Raw genomic sequence first — 19664 nt, forward strand, 5'->3', positions numbered from 1 at the left:
CAGCCCCGTCCTACATTTAAAAAGAAAAAGACATGCGGCCCCCTTCCCGTTTACATTTTTTATTTAATTAAATCACTCACTTACACAGTCAGTCACGCACCTACTAAATCCTTCATCCAAACACTTATATACCCATTCATTCTTCAATACACCTTGGCATATATATAAAACATATTTAAACTTTACAGAAACACACAGTCACTGGATGATGTCATCAGTGATGTCATCAGGGATGTCATTTGAGATGTCATCAGGGATGTCACTGACCATGTCATGAATGATGTAATATGTGACGTCATCAGCAGTGCATTACGGGGCGCAAGTTATAGTTAGCTGAACTAACTATAACAGGGGAATTTCTATGGTTTTGTACGATTGAAATGTCCAACTAACTATAACGTCCCTGAAACCTATGTTTTTTCAGTGAAAACATATATATATATATATATATATATATATTATTATTCACTTAAAAAAACATAGGTTTCACACAGGTTATAGTTAGGTGGATATTTCACTTGTAAAAAACCAATGAAATTCCCCCGTTATAGTTAGTTCAGATAACTATAACTCGCGCAACCGCAATCCACTGCTGATGACGTCACATATTACATCACTCATGACATGGTCAGTGGCATCACTCATGACATCACTGATGACATCATCCTTGTGATAGAGTGGCAGTCGCGCGAGTTATAGTTATCTGAACTAACTATAACGGGGGAATTTCATTGGTTTTTTACGAGTGAAATATCCACCTAACTATAACCTGTGTGAAACCTATGGTTTTTTAAGTGAATTTGTAATGTTTTTTAAATGCTAATTCCTAACTATAACGTGTGTGAAACCTATGTTTTTTTAAGTGAATTTGTACGTTTTTTTAAATGCTAAGTTATGTATTTATAAATTTTTTTTTTTCCAAGGTTTTTCACCGTGCGCGCACCGTGGCCGCGCTTTGGGCGCACCATGCACTGCACGCACCGTGCGCGCACCCCGCGATTTAAAAAAAAAAAAATATATATTTTTTTTCCCCTTGGGGGTCCTTCTGTGACCCCCTGACAAAGGCTAGGGGGTCAGGAACTCTCTACCCTGCCCCCTTTTCACGTTTTCCACCTTTTTTCCCCCTTTCCTTTTCAGTGCAAGAGACAAAATGGCGGCCGACACTTCCTGATTTCGACCGATTCAAATGTTTACCGACGTCTAACAACCAATCAGAATTTCGCTCGCGCACCGTGCGCGCGTATAGATATTTATAGTCTTTTAAATGCTATTTTCTCAGGAAATACTGAACAGATTGACACCAGACCTGCAAAAGGCACTTCCCTGACCTGAGGACTACCTCTCTGCCAAATTTCAAGTAATTCTGTTCAGCCGTTCGGGCTGTACCTTCGACTAAAGATCCTATGGAAAAATGCATGGGGAAAACGCGTTTTGGGACCCCCCTTTTTTCTCGGCCCCCGCTTGACGAATCACCCCGAGACTTTCAGGGTAGGAGCTGAGCGGAGCGCCCCATTTATTTTGAAATTTTCGCGAGGATTCGTCAACCGGCGCCAAAGTTATTCAAAATAGAATTTTGAGATTTCCTATGGAAACACGATCCTAACTATAACTATCTACTGGCGACCGCCAGTAGATAATATATATATATATATATTCTTTGATAACTTCTCACTATTAATTGTCTCTGCTGTGTTTGTGCATGATGGATGTATGTGTCGAAATACATCAGCTCCTACTTAATCTAAGAAATTTACCAAATCGGATATCCATGTTTAAAATGTCGGAGTGAGCACTACGGACCTGAGGAAGAGTGTTTCTGCCTTTGGACTTAGTATGGGAAACTAGTTCCTAATCAATCTAAATTCATTAAACAAGGAAGGGCAGTTGTCTCTTGTTGAGTGACTGAGTAAAATGTATTCTTGTTTCCTCAGCCTGTCAAAGACTGTGTTAATATTGATAAATAAGATGTCGATATACACCATGATATATGTACGTATAAAACAATCTCACATTGCAATTGCTGAATTCACGAGTCTTGAACTCCCCCTCAACCCCAAGTCAGAAAGCTGTGGTCAGGCAGAGCCTGCGACCTAGGCCAGAAGCAACTGATTGACAGATCACAAGTGGAGGTGACATGTAACCCTTAGACAAACTCGCAAACAGGAAACCCAGATCGATCCCACAGATAGGCAGCAACAACACTATAGTCCCAGGACATTGTTTCCCCATTAAACATGTTTGGCCGGAGGGACGCATGTTCCCAAAACACCATAAAGTCTGATGCCACACTAAGTTAAGAATACTCAGACAATGAAGCATACACACTACACACAGTGATCACATGCTTCACTTGTTTTCCATCTGGACACATTCCCACTAGCTCCGCATTGTGTCCACGAAGGGTTGAGAGCCACCTGTGCTTCTTATCAAGTGATTAGATTTATGACTCTATGACTAGATTCATGTTAAAAAACAAATGCACCAATCACTTTATTACACTTTGCGAAATGTATAAAAAGACAGCGAAAACCAGTGTACTTTGAGTCAGTCTTCAGACCCTGACTCTTTTGCCTGCTCTCCCGGCCGCTGCGTTTATTCAAACCAACGGTTCCTGTTTTGCCAAACACCTCTTGTCTTTCATAAGTTTTCAAGGTAAATTCATATTTGAGCACCAATTGCGTTGGCTACAAGTTAAACAGTCAAAGAGATCAGTTGCAGGAATAACACATGCCTATCCTGGATAGTCTTTGTTTCAAAGAAAGATTATCTACAAACTCTAGTAGCTGAGCCCTTCTTTCTGGATTCACCTTACTGTTACAGGTTTCTTGGGTCAGGCTTCAAGCAGAAGTGGGAAAGATGTATTAGCTACCAAGGGCCACAACTATGTACCAGTTTACTCAAGCAGCTACAAAAGTGTCAAAATCATGATTTTTCTGTCAAACACTTAGGGGAGGATTCGCAAAACTAACTTAAGATAAAATCCTAAACTTACTACTTTGGTATTCACAGAAGGCATTTAGTAGTAGTAAAGTTAGGATTTTGTCTTAAGTTTGACTTAAGACAGACTTAAGACAGACTTAAGACAGACTTAAGACAAAATTAAGCCAAAATCCTAACTTAAGTCTGTCTTAAGTCTGTCTTAAGTCTGTCTTAAGTTTGTCTTAAGTTTGTCTTAAGTCTGTCTTAAGTCAAACTTAAGGCAAAATCCTAACTTTACTACTACTAAATGCCTTCTGTGAATACCAAAAGTAGTAAGTTTAGGATTTTGTCTTAAGTTAGTTCTGTGAATTGGGCCCTTAGGGCCCGATTCACAGAACTAACTTAAGACAAAATCCTAAACTTACTACCATTTTCGTATTCACAGAAGGCACTTACTCATTTTGGTATTCACAGAATACACTTACTCACTTCGGTATTCACAGAAGTTAGGAGTTCTAACTATACTACTACTAAACTGAGAAAAATCCTAATTTTAATGCTTTCGGTATTCACAGAAGGCATTTAGGAGTCCTAAAGTTAGGAGTCCTAACTTTACTACTACTAAATTGAGAAAAATCCTAGTTTTAAGACTTTCGGTATTCACAGAAGGCATTTAGGAGTCCTAAAGTTAGGAGTCCTAACTATACTACTACTAAACTGAGAAAAATCCTAATTTTAAGACTTTCGGTATTCACAGAAGGCATTTAGGAGTCCTAAAGTTAGGACTCCTAACTTCTGTGAATACCGAAATTAGTAAGTGCCTTCTGTGAATACCAAAATGAGTAAGTGCCTTCTGTGAATACCAAAATGGTAGTAAGTTTAGGATTTTGTCTTAAGTTAGTTCTGTGAATCGGGCCCGTAGTTCTGAAATCCATATATATAATTAAACATTTCAAAAGTTGAAAACAGTAAGCAGTATTTGCTTCACTGCCTATTCAAACTGTCTTGTCTAGCAGTTTATGAAATTGAGTTGTATTTTTCACCGAACCCTTGCTATTCATAGCCTGGTTACTTACTAGTAATCTTCATTCCTCCAAGTCCTGGTCTCCCTCATCACAGTCCTTACTGAATGAGTAATGTTTCTCCTACAGTAAGTTTGACTACCAAAGCCATATTCTTCAAACATCATTCCAACATGGCTTCCACGGTTCCTCTTTAGACCCTCCACTACATATAAGAGGAAGATAGCCCCAACATGCCAGTACTGTCAAAGCTTAAATTCAATCTAAAATAAAGTGATGGCCCAGAAACCTTTTTAAACTAGGACTTTGATGAGAAAGACCACAATTCAGAGTAATGAAGATTAACTTTACCTTTGGCCATTAACTCCTCATCCATCTTCCTTGTCCCATTCCTTGCTGAATAGGAAACACAAAAGCTGAGGCTATCTGGTTAATCATATAAACAAACCAAACATTCTTCAGATTTATTTTGCACAACACCAAACCTAGGGCCCAATGTAGTTACTGGCAGTCAGGCCATTGTTCCACCAGGGTGACGAAGTGGATTCATCCATCACCCTGACGGAGGTTCTGATCGCCAGATTTATAAACGGTCAGTTTTGGGGTGGTAGGTTTTTAGATGACATATTAACTCTGATAGAACTGTTCATTTTATTCCTGACGTTTGCGACATTCACTACTGCTGTTAATATGTTATTGTGTGTGGTTATTTTAGATGTGCTCAGCAACTAGTTTAGACCATTAAAATAAAACTCTATTTAGTAAAAGTTTCTTTTTCTTAGTACAGTTTGTGTGCATGGTATTGAAGATAATGAAATAGGTTTGTTTCCAATCACCACAGCGCCCCTGGATCCCTCTTTGTGGACAGTTAGTAACCCAAAAGTATTAAAACCACTTGAACTATGTATTTGGTGGGGTCATGCAGGGCTACAATAACCTGTCTTTCACATTCAATCGATGGCGCATTGACCTAACTTCACTCATGCCACCCGTGGGTGGGAAAACAAACCTTTTAGAGGTAAACCAAAGTCTTAGTTTATGCAACATTGGAGTCTATCGCTGTACCTGGATTTTTTGGGACTCCTTGTGTAGTTTATGTTTGATATGCACACATGTGCACCATTACTACATAATTTCGGAGGCATGTGTAGTAATTATGGTTATCTACTACAGAGAATAAGAGAGCACCTATTGCCATAAGGTTGTCAAGCTTGACTTTTAAAAAGGTATTCCCCTTTCTGTGAGTTTTTTAGTTCTTTGAATCCATTCAATTTGAATCCATTTGTTTACATTGTGGCCCCTATTGTGATAGGAGCCAGTTACCAGGAAGCAGTAATTCAGCATCTCAAGCTTTGCAGTATACCGCCTGTGGGAGGGGGGCAGTTACTTTTTTAATGGCTGCTCACATTGCATATGCCTTTGAGAGTTTAAAACTATAGATGCTGTCTCTGGGCTCATAAGACTGTACCACCGCATGCCCGCAATAGAGCTTGCCAAGATCTGGAAATACCTTTTACCAGGAACACCAGAACTGGTTTCTTGGCCAGTTACCACACTTTCAGAGGGATGTCCGCCTGGGATCCCGGAGCAATGAAGGGGCTACATGGCCAGCAATAGCTAGTTACACACCTGTTCCATGTCCTGATATGTTATAGTCACCTTCTAAAGGAGACTTGTACAGTTTGCACTACGTACCATTAGCTTTAGACTGGCTTTTGCAGCTGGAACTCAAGTTCAGAGACAGGTACAATCCATTAAACTGCAGACTATAAATGCTATAATGGGAATGATACCCCCAAATTGCCTTCTGAATTACTTGCAAGATCAACCAGTTGGAAGCAGTCTATCTGCACAAGAAAAACATAGAATACTGATTATGTGTCCTCCTCTTGGGGTGGTGCCACCCGATGAGGAATGTAACACCTGGGGAAGCATATTTGCAGAGATTAGAGAAATTCACAACAGTGAATGGCTGTTAGATAGTCATCAGTCTTTTACAGTAATCAAGCGGGTGGGATAAACACTCCATTCCCCATTTTATTCCTTTAAGCAGTAAACCTCAAAAGCAAGCTCAATACCCTTTAAAGCTAGAAGCAAAGTGTGGTGTTCAAGCAATAATAAATCAATTGCAATATCAGGACATAATAGTGCCTTGTTTTTCACCAAAGAACATGACTGGATGGATAGTATAGGATAGTTTTAGACTACATGAATTTGAACTCACATATGACCCTGGACACCTCCAATGTTTTTATTGCCAAAGCATGTGAGCTGAAAGTGAGTATCTAACCACCTTTAAAGTCAACAGGGTACAGATCTCGTTCTGATGCTTACCTTTGGGCTATGAGAACAGCCCTGGCATATTCTCAGAGTGCATTATGGAGATCTTATAACCAGATCCCAAGGTATTATCATACAGTGATGATATCTATCATACTGATGATGATCATATCTATCCCACTGATGATCATCTAAATGTACACCCATCCAGTGTGGAAAGAATTGTAACAATATTACCATCACATGGTTATCAAATTAACTTTAAGAAATCAAAGGTTGCCTACCTTATGGTGACCTTTCTTGAATACAATTTATCCAAATAGGGCAAGGTTATGGTTTCTGATTTTCTTCATAACTGTGCTACCTTGCAGCCTACTGACACACTAAAAAAATACAAATCCCTCCTGGAATTTCTTAGCTTTGGATGAACCTTCTTGCCACACTATCCTGAGCAAGTGAAAACCTTGTATGCCTTAATTTCTACCATGTTTTCAGCAAAACAATGGATGTACAAACACACTGATATCTTACATTCTGTGCAAGCAGACATGCTACAGAGACAACATTTTCCAAACTAGTGACAGTAAGTCCAGTCTAGTTCTCAGAGTCATACCAAATCAATCAGGTTATAACTATCCGACCTACAATGAGGGACAGAACGTTTCCGTAAAAACAAATCCCACTTGTGTTTTCCAGCCAAAGAACATTTTGTATCAATTGAAAAAGTCATTGCAGCTGTGAAAGACAGCTATTTTGAAGGAATGCTCATTGGCACAGGAAAATCTCATGCTAGTGGTTTCCCCTGCACTGGGCCAACAGGCAGCCATTAAGGCAACCATTCCTAATGCTTGAGCCCTACACCCAAGATTATTGCAGTGGCCTCTTCTTTAAGTGCAGTGGATGTCAAATTTTGGTATGATCCCACTCTTTGTACACAGGCTTTTCTCCAATATGAACAGAATGCTGCTCTAAAAGCAATAGCTATTTTGCCTTTCCAGAGTGTGCTCTATACAGATGGCTATGCTCAACTAGCAGTAGAAACAAGATATAAGTACTTTGCAGCCTGTACAGAAGTATAAGGTGTAGTGAAAGATGCTTAATTCCATCCTAAATGCACCTACATTAATATTTTAGGTGACACCACTGCGCAACATGCAGAACTTCACACCTTGGTACTTTCATTACAGAAAACAAATCCATCAGTTCCCACACTAATAGGGTCCGATTCATCCTTCTGTGTGCAAGGGAAACAAGTTGATATTCAACATTCATGCTTGAATGGATTTAATGATTATATGGGAAATCCTATTTAGAAAGAACAGCTCTGTGGAAAATGCTTACAAGATAAGCTTCCATCGGTTCAAACAAGGCACCCTTTTGGCCATCAGCGTGATGGGTTTCACACCAAAGGAAACTGTGCAGCTGACGTAGCTGTCAAAGCTACAATTCAGACTAGCAGCCTTAACCAGATCTAGGATGAAGATTGATACAGATATATTAACAGAAATATATGCAACCAAACAATTGCTCAGAAATATTCCGACACCCTTAATTCAGACAACACTCTTGTAGTCGCTCTACCAAAAGTGGGAGACAGGGTACTTCCTAATAAACACTCCAGATTAGATTTAACCCCTTCGCCGCGGGAGTAATTCCCCCACGGCGCAGGGCGCGCGTGGCGCCGCGGTGCTAGTGACGAGCCCAGCTCGTCATGAGGCACAGTGTAGCTGTGCTCATGACGAGCTGAGCTCGTCACGACCCCGCCCACTGATTGATTCTCCCGCACAGGCGGGGAATCAATCGCGCGTGGGTGGGCCGCGGCCTTTATGACGAGCCCAGCTCATCATGAGCACAGCTCCACTGTGCCTCATGACGAGCTAGGCTCGACATGAGCATGCAAGCGGTTAATCAGGGAAATGCATGAGGGATTGGCATCGGCCCATGCTGTGGTCAATGTAACTGTGGCATTGCTACAGCAATGTTACTCTGGCCCTGTATGCATTAACAGACTATAGAATATGTTAGAAAATGTGATATCTGTCCACAGATCAAACCATCTACTGTTAAGAGACCCTTACCAACTCACCTCACAGTCTTCACCATCCCGTTCAGGGTGATTTATTTGGACCATATTGGACCAATAAATTCTGTTAACCAATATAAGTATATATTGTAACCGATATAAGAACATGTTGGTAGCTATTGATTCATGTTCTCAATTCGTATGGGTGTGGCTACGGAGAAATGCAAGTACTTCAGCAGGAACAAAGGATTTGCAGTGTACAGTACTAATGGGGGCAGTACAATTATTTTACTCAGATAATGGTCCTGGGTTCACCTGGAATTCTATGCCTACTTTGGCAGTTTGTCTGCAATTCAGCAATCCATTTCAAGCTGAGTCCAACAGATTATTTTAGTGTGCTAATGCCATGATTAAACACGCCTTGGCTTCTAGGGTGCTCAATTCAGGTGTTAGTTGGTATCATAATCATTATGGAGTCCAGAGAGCATCAAATAACTTGCCTAGATAAGTATTGGGGGGGGGGCACATTAAATATGAGGTTCTCTTCAGAATTCCTTTGGACGTGCCAGTCCTAGATAATTCTGGGGATGTGGCAAATGAAGAAACATTTGACCTGCAAAATTTGGATGCGCGCAGAGCCTGAGTTAGAGATAATGCCGCTAGCTGCTTACCTGTTGTTTACAACGTTTTAGCCTGTTTTAATCCTGTACATTTTTATTCTACTTGCTCCTGCTCACTTTAAAATTGTAAAATTGTAATTTGCACATTCTGCTGCTTTCACTTACCCATCACTGAGTGCTCCATCTCCCCTCTCCGACTCTGCAAGTGCCGTTGAGCGGAGGGCGTTCTCGGGAGACATTTCGAGGGCGGGACACTTCCGGATGCAGTCAGCGCTCTAGCCTTCACGCTCCACTGCTACTTAACCGGATGCTCGAACTCACGCGCAGCGGACGCGTGCAGAGCCTGAGTTAGAGGTAATGCCGCTAGCCGCTTAGCTGTTGTTTCCAACGTTTTAGCCTGTTTTAATCCTGTTCATTTTTATTCTACTTGCTCCTGCCCACTTTAAAATTGTATTTTGCACATTCTGCTGCTTTCACTTACCCATCTCTGAGTGCTCCATCACCCCGGTCCGACTCGGCAAGTGCCGTTGAGCTGAGGGCGTTCTCGGGAGACACTTACAGGACTGGACACTTCCGGATGCAGTCAGCGCTCTAGCCTTCGCGCTCCACTGCTACTTAACTGGATGCTTGATCTCACGCGCAGCGGACGCGCGCTGCGGGTGCGCCGGCGGAGCACCAAAGGCAAGGCCGTCTGCGCCCGTCTGCGCCCGTCCGTGCCCGGCCGGGACCAGGGGCCACGACCTCTGGCAGTTTTCAAAATATTCTTAGTTATAGTGCTCAGTCCCTCCAGCTGCTCCTTCTGTAACTATAAGCTCCAACCCCACAGGGAGAAAGCACCTTTACTTGCCCCCCCCCCTAAAATTCTTCCTCCTGAACTGTCGTTCCCTTCCTAGGCACTCAGCTGAACTTACACTCCTACTAGATGACCTCAAACCAGATGTCTTATTCCTGACGGAATCCTGGTTACAAGACGAAGTCGACCCAGTCAATATTCAAACCCTACCTCCTGGCTATTTAATACAAAGGGTGGATCATAAGACTGGAAGAGGTGGGGGACTAGCTATAATATTTAAAGGCAACTTTAGTTGCCGGTCTTCTACGTTGGGACCACCAGACTGCGAAAGCATGAACTTCTCCCTAGAATTCTCACCTACCTGCACCTTCTCCGGTCTACTGCTCTACCGACCCCCAGGACCTATGGGGCAATTTCTCAATTCGCTCCCCATACTTGTGGCCGATTTAGCTCTAACTCCAGTGAACTTTACAATACTGGGGGATCTTAACATCCATGTGGATGACCACTCCAACCATCTGGCCAATGAGTTATCAACTTGCCTCTCAGCACTTCAAATCAAGCAGAAAGGCTTCGCCCCCACACATGATAAAGGCCATCTCCTTGACCCAGTGTTTAGTAATGATCAGAATCTCTTGGTTGGCACTCCCATCCCCCTCCCTTGGACTGATCACTCGCTAATTCCCCTGGTCTGGGAGACTCCCATTCATTCTCAGAACACTACCTTGTCTCTAGATAGGAAATGGTTGAATCTTTCTGCTAGCCAATGGACTGCTGTTCCTAATGCCACCAGACCCCATAGTGACCCTAACCCTGAGATGGCTAATAATAATTTTAATTCATGGATCCAAAGCTCATTGGACACTATTCTTCCAAAAACAAACCTCTCATAAGAGATTCAAGCAAAAATTGGCTCCATGGTTTTCTCCTAAATTAAGGGAGCTCAAACAGACCTGTAGGAAAGTCGAAAGGAGATGGAGACAGAACTATGCAGAAGAGAGGAAACTTGATTATAGCGAGGCAATTAGGAGTTATAAAGCAGAGATCAAAATTGCCCAAACAAACTTCTATGAGTAGAGGATCACTGCAGCCACCAACTCTCCTAAAGAGATCTTTCGTATCGCTAAATCCCTTTCCACTATGCTGCACAAACCTCCGAAAGAGGAGGAAGCCCCAGATCGTTGCAACAATCTAGCAGAATACTTTCATCAAAAAATACAGTTGATTTGCCTGCCTTTTCCTCCCCATCTGCCTGAGTCTACCGATCTCAGCACCAGAAGTTAACATCCTGAAACACAGTGCTCTCTAGGAGAATTTCCTTTGTTAGATGCAGACTCCCTAGATACCTTTATGTCTAGGGTAACCTCTGGCTCTCCCACGGACCCCGCGCCTCCACAGTACCCCTCATTAGTCTCTAATGCTATTCGCCCAGTCCTCTTAGACGTTTTAAACTCTTCCATCACCTCCGGCATAGTGCACCTAGCATGGAAATGTGCAGAGGTTAGAGCCCTTTTGAAAAAAAACAATTCACTCTAACATGGCCAACTACCGTCCCATCTCTCTCCTCCCTTGGCTGAGCAAGCTGATTGAGAGACATATAAGCTCCACGCTAGTTCAGCACTTGGAATCCAACAACCTGCTTCACGTCTCTCAAACAGGATTCCGCCCTCAGCTAAGGACCAAGACGGCCCTCCTGGCTGTAACAGAGGAGGCAAGGAGACTTCTGGACCAGGGCGGCTCAGCAGCTATCATTCTTCTAGATCTCAGTGCCGCCTTCGATACTGTTGACCATACCATTCTGCTTGAGCGGCTAAAAAATTTGGGAGTAACAAATATGGCACTCACCTGGTTCCAGTCCTTACTAAAAGATCGGTTCTTCCAAGTTTTTGAGGGAACTGCCACATCGAACCGATGGCCTCTTAGCTGTGGGGTCCCACAGGGTTCTTCCCTGAGCCCCACGCTTTTTAACACCTATATGGCCCCATTGGCAGAGATTGTCCTTCCATTCGACATAAAGATCATTACCTACGCAGATGATACCCAACTGGTGGTGGCACTAAACCACCATGAGGGATCATCTTGCGCTCTAAGTACCTGCCTTGAGGCGGTAGCCGAATGGATGGATCACTCTCACCTCAAGCTAAATGGGGACAAGACCGAACTGATGTTCCTGGGTAAATCTCCATCACCCTCATCGACATTTATATGGCCGACCTGTCTTGGCCGAATTCTTCCCTTGCTCCCTTTCCAGGCAAGGAGGATTATGGTGCAGGCCCTCATACTGTCCCGCCTGGATTACGGGAACGCATTGTATCTGGGTGCCCCTCAGTCTACAATCCAGAGATTACAGGTAATCCAAAATTGTGCGGCTCGCCAACTGCTCCAGATTCCCCGGAGACAAACAGCGAAACCTGCCTTGAGGAATCTTCACTGGCTGCCTATCCAGGTCAGGATACACTTCAAGGCTATGTGCCTGGCCCATAAAGCTATGTGGAAATCTGGCCCTCCCATCATTCAGTCCTTGGTCACCCCAGGTCTCCGCTCCAGTTCCACTTTTCTTGCCACTCCATTGAAAGTACGAAGATCCAGATGGGGTGGACGCTCTTTCTCCCTGAATGCCTCTAATCTATGGAATTCCCTCCCTCCTACTCTCCGAGGGGAACCTAACCTGTTGGTCTTCCGTAAACTGCTGAAAACACATCTCTTTATCACTTCACACTAGCGATCCACAAGCGCTAGGAGGCCTCAGGGTAGCTAAGCGCTATACAAATCCGATTTCATTCATTCTTACATAGTTTCTAAGATGTCATAGACCTTATTTCTAATGTGAAAACATTCTGAAGCTGCCACCAGCAAAAAGAAAGTTGTAACAGCTGCTGACCGGTGGAAATCAAAAGTAGGGTATCTAGTTTGTGAAAATATTCATGATAAGTAAGCTTTTGAAACATCCCACAGACCCCTCATTACAGGCCTTAGAGTAAAAGGAAAACAAACTGTCATTCTGCCTCCTTATCTGGTTCAAAGCGAAACAGATGTGTCCATCAACCACATGAAGAAGCACTATTTAGCCGATTCCCTAGAGCCGACCATCACAGACACCAAGAAAGATTCATAGCAGATCCTATCAGCCTGTCCATACTCTGAAAGAAGTACCCCTTGACGAGAGAAGTAACTTCACTAACTTGAGTTCCCAACCAGGGAAATGTGAGTGCACTGCCTCGCCACCTCTACACAGAGCCATTAATTTTACAGATGAATCGTATGCTGCCATCACTACAATTACTCCCAACTCCATGACTTGTTATGAGATGCCACCTGAATCCACAGCTATCAGAACTGTTTATGAGAGTGGCTCTTAACTTTGCACATGCTCCAAAGTCACTTAAGTCATAGACTTCTTTCTGCTTATCATTGGTTTTGGGACAAATACTTGATTCCACCTTAGTCCTATAGGAGTGTTTCTTTTTATTTGTAAGAAGAAGATACATATGATTGACATGTCCTGCCCCGCAATCAGAGGTGACGGTATACGTGGGTATCATGTACCCATACTAAGCTGCCAATGCACGCTACCTTATGTGAAATAGCGGTGAAATTACGCTGTATTTATCAAGTGATACTATTTGAAACTATATATGTAATGTCACAGCGAAACTGATTTTGTGTGTAAGTGTAATATAAGATTATGCTTGATTGGTTTGTATCGAGAAAATGACGAAAAAATGTAATTAAGATATTTAAAAAAGGAGTGTTTCTTTTTATTATATAATTATCAACAATGATCAGCATTCTACAGATACTGAATGGACAATACGTCCCTGAAAGAGCAATTGCACAGCCTGTGGTTCTTGAACTGCAACCGCATCTTTCATCAGACAGAGCTCGAAGAAATCACTCTGCAGTGTATGATATATCCAGCAGGCACAGCTTTGAAAAGGTTTCTTATCAGGTCACGGAACTACTAAGACATTGCAATTACCATATATGTTGAAAATGTCAATGAATTATGTGGTTTTTCTTGGTTTTATTTCAGATGACAGGGATACAGAGACTGTAAAATGAATGATGTCTGATTTACAGGCATATGTCACTTTCAACTTATTTAAATTTGGTCAATTATGATGTATCCTTTGAAATTTTAATGTATTGATATCATCATTATGCACACTATTACATACATAAAACTAGTTATTCTTGGGAAACATACAATTACCCACACTAAGAGCATTGTGAAGCTCCGTCTCTTAATGGTCACCCAAATTTCTTGAAGAGATTTCCTTACTTCCAGAGTGAGGACAGGTCGCATCCGTCAGTTTTCTTTTTTAATCTAATCACGGCTAACAAGCTGATTTATTCAAATGAATTTAATCACAATTTGGCTACAAACCGATATGAGTATTGGAAAGATAATGTTGAGAACAACATTTTGGCAAATTGAAGGCAAGGAGGTGTGATTTTGAGCATGCATTATACTTAAAGAAAATATTTTTCTGAACACAACCATCTAATGGGCCACCTGTCTGGGATTTCATACTATGAAAGACCTTAAAAAACCTTCTATCTCAAAAGATAACTTGACCTTGTTTAATAATTGACAATGAAAAATAAAAAAAGTCTGATTCTGATATAAAATAAATGGTTCTGAGTGGAATCTGTAATTCCACTCAGTTCCCGTTTGACGTTTAGCCTTATGGCCCTATGATCCAATATCTCCATGCATAATTTTCTTTCCAATACCCCTTTTCTAAGGCTAAACTCCCTGATCCGTGATATAGCACACATACACCTGTAGTAGTTACAACATACAGTGTGGGCAAGCTGTGCCAAGCATGCCTTTTTTTCTGAGGATCTGCGGAGTATCTCAGTGACAATTACCTAATTATAAATTTCTTTACTAAGATTTTGCAAATAGTTACAGCAGAGGAACAACCAGTACATCAATGACACAAGGGAGCCAAAGGACACAGTACATCCATATTACAAGCATATAATACCACCCTAAAGTGGGAGGAAGGATCTACTCATCCCTAAAGGCCACATGCCCACAGTCTGCACAGCACCTCTGAGTGAACCATAACACATTTCCATTGTCTGTCAAAAAATGAATCAATGTCAAAATTACCCCAACCTCAATATAGAAGAACACCCACCTGATAACTAAGCAGCATTCCTTTTTTAATTTGTTTGTTTGTTTGGTCTAACACTAGTGTATGTGTACAGTCACGGTGCCCACAAGCAGCATCCGGGAAGTGTGGACAGGGCCTCACCACCTCAAGACATTCTCACTTCATCCTCATCATCTGGAACAAAACTCACTGCAGTGGTCATGTCTCAGCCTAACAGGGCTACAGACCTGCGTTTCCTGCCACCATGGTACCCTGTAACCCCATTATAGGGGATGTATAAAGCTGTGTTATGGTCTGGGTATCCCCCAAGTCAGAGTCCCTGGCCCAGGGCTGAGAATCAACACCCAGTAAGTCGGCATCACCCAACAGCTCCACCATGTGACCTCATATCTCTGGGTTCTGCTCTGCGTGCTCATCTGTGCGGACCAACTTCAAATGTCGGTACTCCGCCACTCGCCATTCCTGCACGTCGCCAAACCATTTGTTACCGTTGATGGCCGAGGTTCTGCCGAGTGTTTAGCAAGGCGCCTTTTCACTAGAACCATCCCCAAGAGTGCAAATCTATGTCGCATTTTGGTCCCTCGCCTAGAGGGCAGGAGCACTCTCAATAGACAGTGCTCAACCGAGTGGTCTAAGAGCAGCCATGTAGCACTTCGGGGCACATCCAACAGCCCCTACTAGTTCTCTACTAGCCCGCTGCATTCTAATGTCATGTGTATAAATGTCACTTGGATCACACTGCATCTGCTGCAGGCCTCCGAACTAGCAGGGTTGATGAGGTATAACCTCTGTGGCATAAAGTAAGTGAGATGTAGAGAATTAAACTGCGGGAGCTTGAATTGTGCATTACTGGCTGCCTCCTTAATCTGTGCGTAGGCCCGCTTCCATTCAGTGTCTATGGACAAATCTGTGATCCACCTATCCCTAACCCATTCAATGTAAATGTGCCCATCTCCTTTCAGAGCCCAATATAAGTGGGAGATCAGACCTCTGGTGGATCCCGGATCCAAAAGCAGCAACAGTGTCTGCAACTCTGTTGTCTCCTCAGAAAATTCTGTCCAGATCTCTCAGGCCACGTGAGAGAGCCTGGTGTACTGTAGAAACAGTTGGGTTGTACTCAAAACAGTTCCTGCATCTAATTCCACTGTGCCAAGTTAATCACTGCCTGCATCTGCTGAAGCATCCTGAGCCACTGGAGAGGAAGCAGTCTGGCGTACAGTGCCCAATACAGCACCCAGGTGACAGACTATTCACAGGCCTCTGCTACCTATAGGACAAAGAAGGAGTTGTTGCCTGGCACATGTGCACCTGCATTAATTACTGTGGGAGATCTGTGCCATTCGTCCAACCAAGCCCTCTAGGCTCTCCATTGGAAAGATCACTGTTTTTTGCTTGTTGACTGGTAGCCCGACGCATCGCCAAATTTATCCATAATCTCCAAAAGGCATATTATCGAGTGTTCTCGGTCCGTGATGTATCAATGTGCTGTCCGCTGTAATGAGTTGGAGGCGAAGGTATGGGTTCTGGAAGTTTTATTCCACAACAGCCCCCTACACGTCTAGGCGGTTCAGAGGCAGGAAGACATAAAACAGTTGAAACCGTTAAGGGTGGCAAAGAATGGGGGAAGTGGAATGTGGAACGTTGGGGACCAATGAGGGGGCAGGGATGACAGTGAATGCCCTCACGCAGGAGAACAATGGAACACATGTTGTCACGTGCCAGGGCCTGGACCGTGACCATGACAGTAGGTACAACACATCTTCCTTTCTTGAATGTTTAACAACAATGGGTTATTCATAAACAAACTCATCAAATCGTCTGGATTTGTTGATGATTCTACCAAACCTTCCCCTGAGACCAAGATTGTCGGACAAAACCTCAGTATCGGAATGTGGATCGCTAATGGTTCTACCAAACCTTCCCCTGAGACCGTGATTGTCGGACATGACTTCAGTATCAGAATGTGAATCTCTTTCATCGCTCTGATAGAGCATAGGAGCGTGAGGACTAACTTCATCATTCTGGTCCGGTGTGCGACAATCAGTGGATTCAGAGGTGGTTGGAGGACCACTATCTTGAACATCTACATTTCTTGAATACATTCTGTTATTAAATGGCATGGAACTGTGACCAATTTCAGGTTCGTCAAAATCAACCCACAAATCTTTATTGGCACAACTGGGCTGACATTGACTTGACAAATCTTTATTATCACTATAGGGCTGACGATGACTCGACTCTTTTCCCACTGAATGTCATTTAGCCAACCTGTTCATATGCCATAATTTGCCATCACTGAGTCTGGCTGCATTGGTGTACAGTTTGCTGATGCGAAGGGGGGCGGTAAATATGCTTTCTCCCTTCTTGACTTTCCTTTAAAGGCGAACTTTGACCAGATCACCAATCCTCAATGAATGTTCTTTGACTCCATGTCTGGTGTCATACCAATCTTTATAGCACTTTTGTGCCTTCTCAACGTTGTCTCTGATGGTTTCTGGCGACCATTCAATCTGTTTGGATGCGGGAATCCAACCTAAGTCTCTGCTCAGGGGTTGTCTGCTTCTCATGAGGACAAATGGTGATTCGTTGGTACCGGCACATGGCAAGATCCTATATGCCCAAATGGGTTTGAATACTTCCTCTTCCCAGTTGAGGTTGGCATTCCTGGACAATTGTATGTTCCCTTTAATGATTCGATTGAAACGTTCGATGAGGCCATTACCTTCAGGATGGTAGAGTGAGGTGGTGTGGTGAGTGATACAGTTTCTCTCCAAGAATGATTTGAAAGCATATGACAGATATTGTGGGCCATTGTCGGTCAATAAGTATTTGGGTAACCCTTCACTCAAGAATAGTTTGTGTAAAAATTAAATGACCGAAGAACTGTCTGCACTGGGAACTATTTTTATCACAGATCATTTGAAGAAATGATCCACAACCACCAGAATATACTTGATCACACCATCGTGGCCTTCAATAGGTCTGGTTATATCCAAACCTATCCTCTCCCACGGCATTCCCGGAGGGTTGAGGGGAGTAAGAGGAACTATGGAGGTCCTTAGGCTTTTGTCTGAGTCATTGCAATTGACGCAGTCTCTAATCATAACTTCGACCTGCTTGTCGATTCCTGGCCACCAATAGCTGTTTCTGACTCTTTGCTTGGTTTTAGAAATGCCTAGATGACCTATGTGGCATAGACTGAGGATTTTGCCTCTGAGTGTGTTGGGTGAAATTGCCTTACCAATTCTGTTCAGTACCCCATATCCAGACTAAGTTAATTCCTTATAACATAACATTTCCCAGAAAATGTTAATTTCATCATCAAGACGTTTTTTTTCGGGCCAGGAGCTGTTGATGTATTTGCATACCTTGTGTAGGGTGGAATCTTTCAGCATGTGTTCTTTCCACTCAGTCGCTGTGATCCCGTCCAGGTCTTCATTGAACAGTAATGCCACTTTCTCGGCTTCATCCTCATCGTTCAAAACTTCCTCATGGGGTAGGGGTAGTCTGCATAAGAAATCTGCCACTTTGTTCCTGACTCCAGACCGTGTAGTTGTAGTCCAGCAATTTGACTGACATATTGCTGAGCCTGGGGGAAGCACTCTGCAGGCCCGAAGCCGAGAGGATTTTGATGAGCGGTTGGTGGTCAGCGCGTAGATGTATGTTGTAACCCCAGACATACACCCTGAAATAGTTTAGAGCCCATGAACAAGCGAGCATCTCACGTTTGATCACTGAGTACCTTTCCTCAGCAGAAGTCAGAGATCTAGACATGAAAGCTACCACCCACTCATTGTTGTCAGAGTCTATCTGTGAAAGCACAGCACCGAGCCCTTTGTTGCTGGCGTCGGTGGTGATATGGGTCTGGGCTCAAAACCTTTAAGAAAAGGTGCATTGCCTATTTCATTTTTGATGACGTCAAAGGCATTCTGACATTCCTGGGACCACACACATTTTATCTTAGTTTTCAGTAATTGTCTCAAGTTGTAGGTTTTTTCCGAGAAGTTTCAAATGAATTTTGAGTAATATTCGGTAAGACCAAGAAAAGCCCTCACTTCATCTTTGTTGGAGGGACAAGGAGCCTTAAGGATGGCATCGACTAATCCCTGCTTGCGTTTTATGCCCTCATGACTGATGGTGTGACCTAGGTAAATAACTTTACTTTGGGATAATTTGCATTTGTCCAATTTGACTGGCAACCCATGCCTTTTCAGATTGTCAAGTACCTGCTTCAAGCGTGCATCATGTTCCTTTTGGCTGCTGCCCATAACTAGGATGTCGTCCTGGAAGAACCTCACACCAGTAACGCCATCAAATATGGAAGCCATGACTCTTTGAAAAAGCGCTGCGGCCGAGGCCAATCCAAACGGTATACATATACTAACAGAAGGTCCTAAGTCGAGAACGGTACCCTAGAGAAATGATAACAGCCAAAAGGTGTGATAAAGGTTGTGTACTTTCTGCTTTCCACATGCAACGGTACCTGATGGTATGCAGACTTTAAATCTATGATAGAAAATACATTCATATCTTTTGTAGCATTGAACATTTCACTTATGCGCGGCAAGGGGTACTGATCAACAATTATGTAGTTATTTAAGACTCTGAGATCAATGCAGAGTCTAATTTTCCCATTGGGGCGTTTAACTACTACCAGGGGAGAAACCCACTCTGCAGATTCGACCATTTCTATTACTTCATTGGTGACCAGTCTGTTTAGTTCCATTTGGACATCATCTCTGACGGAAACAGGAAGATGTCTGACCTTGTGTATGCACGGGGAAGCATTGTATTTTAACTCAATTTTGTGTTGGAAGCTGTTGAGTAGGCCCACTTTCCCTTAAAATACTTCGGGGTAGTCTCTGAGTAGAGTGTTACTGC

Source organism: Triturus cristatus, chromosome 6 (genome assembly GCF_964204655.1).
Source record: "Triturus cristatus chromosome 6, aTriCri1.1, whole genome shotgun sequence".
NCBI lineage: Eukaryota > Metazoa > Chordata > Amphibia > Caudata > Salamandridae > Triturus > Triturus cristatus.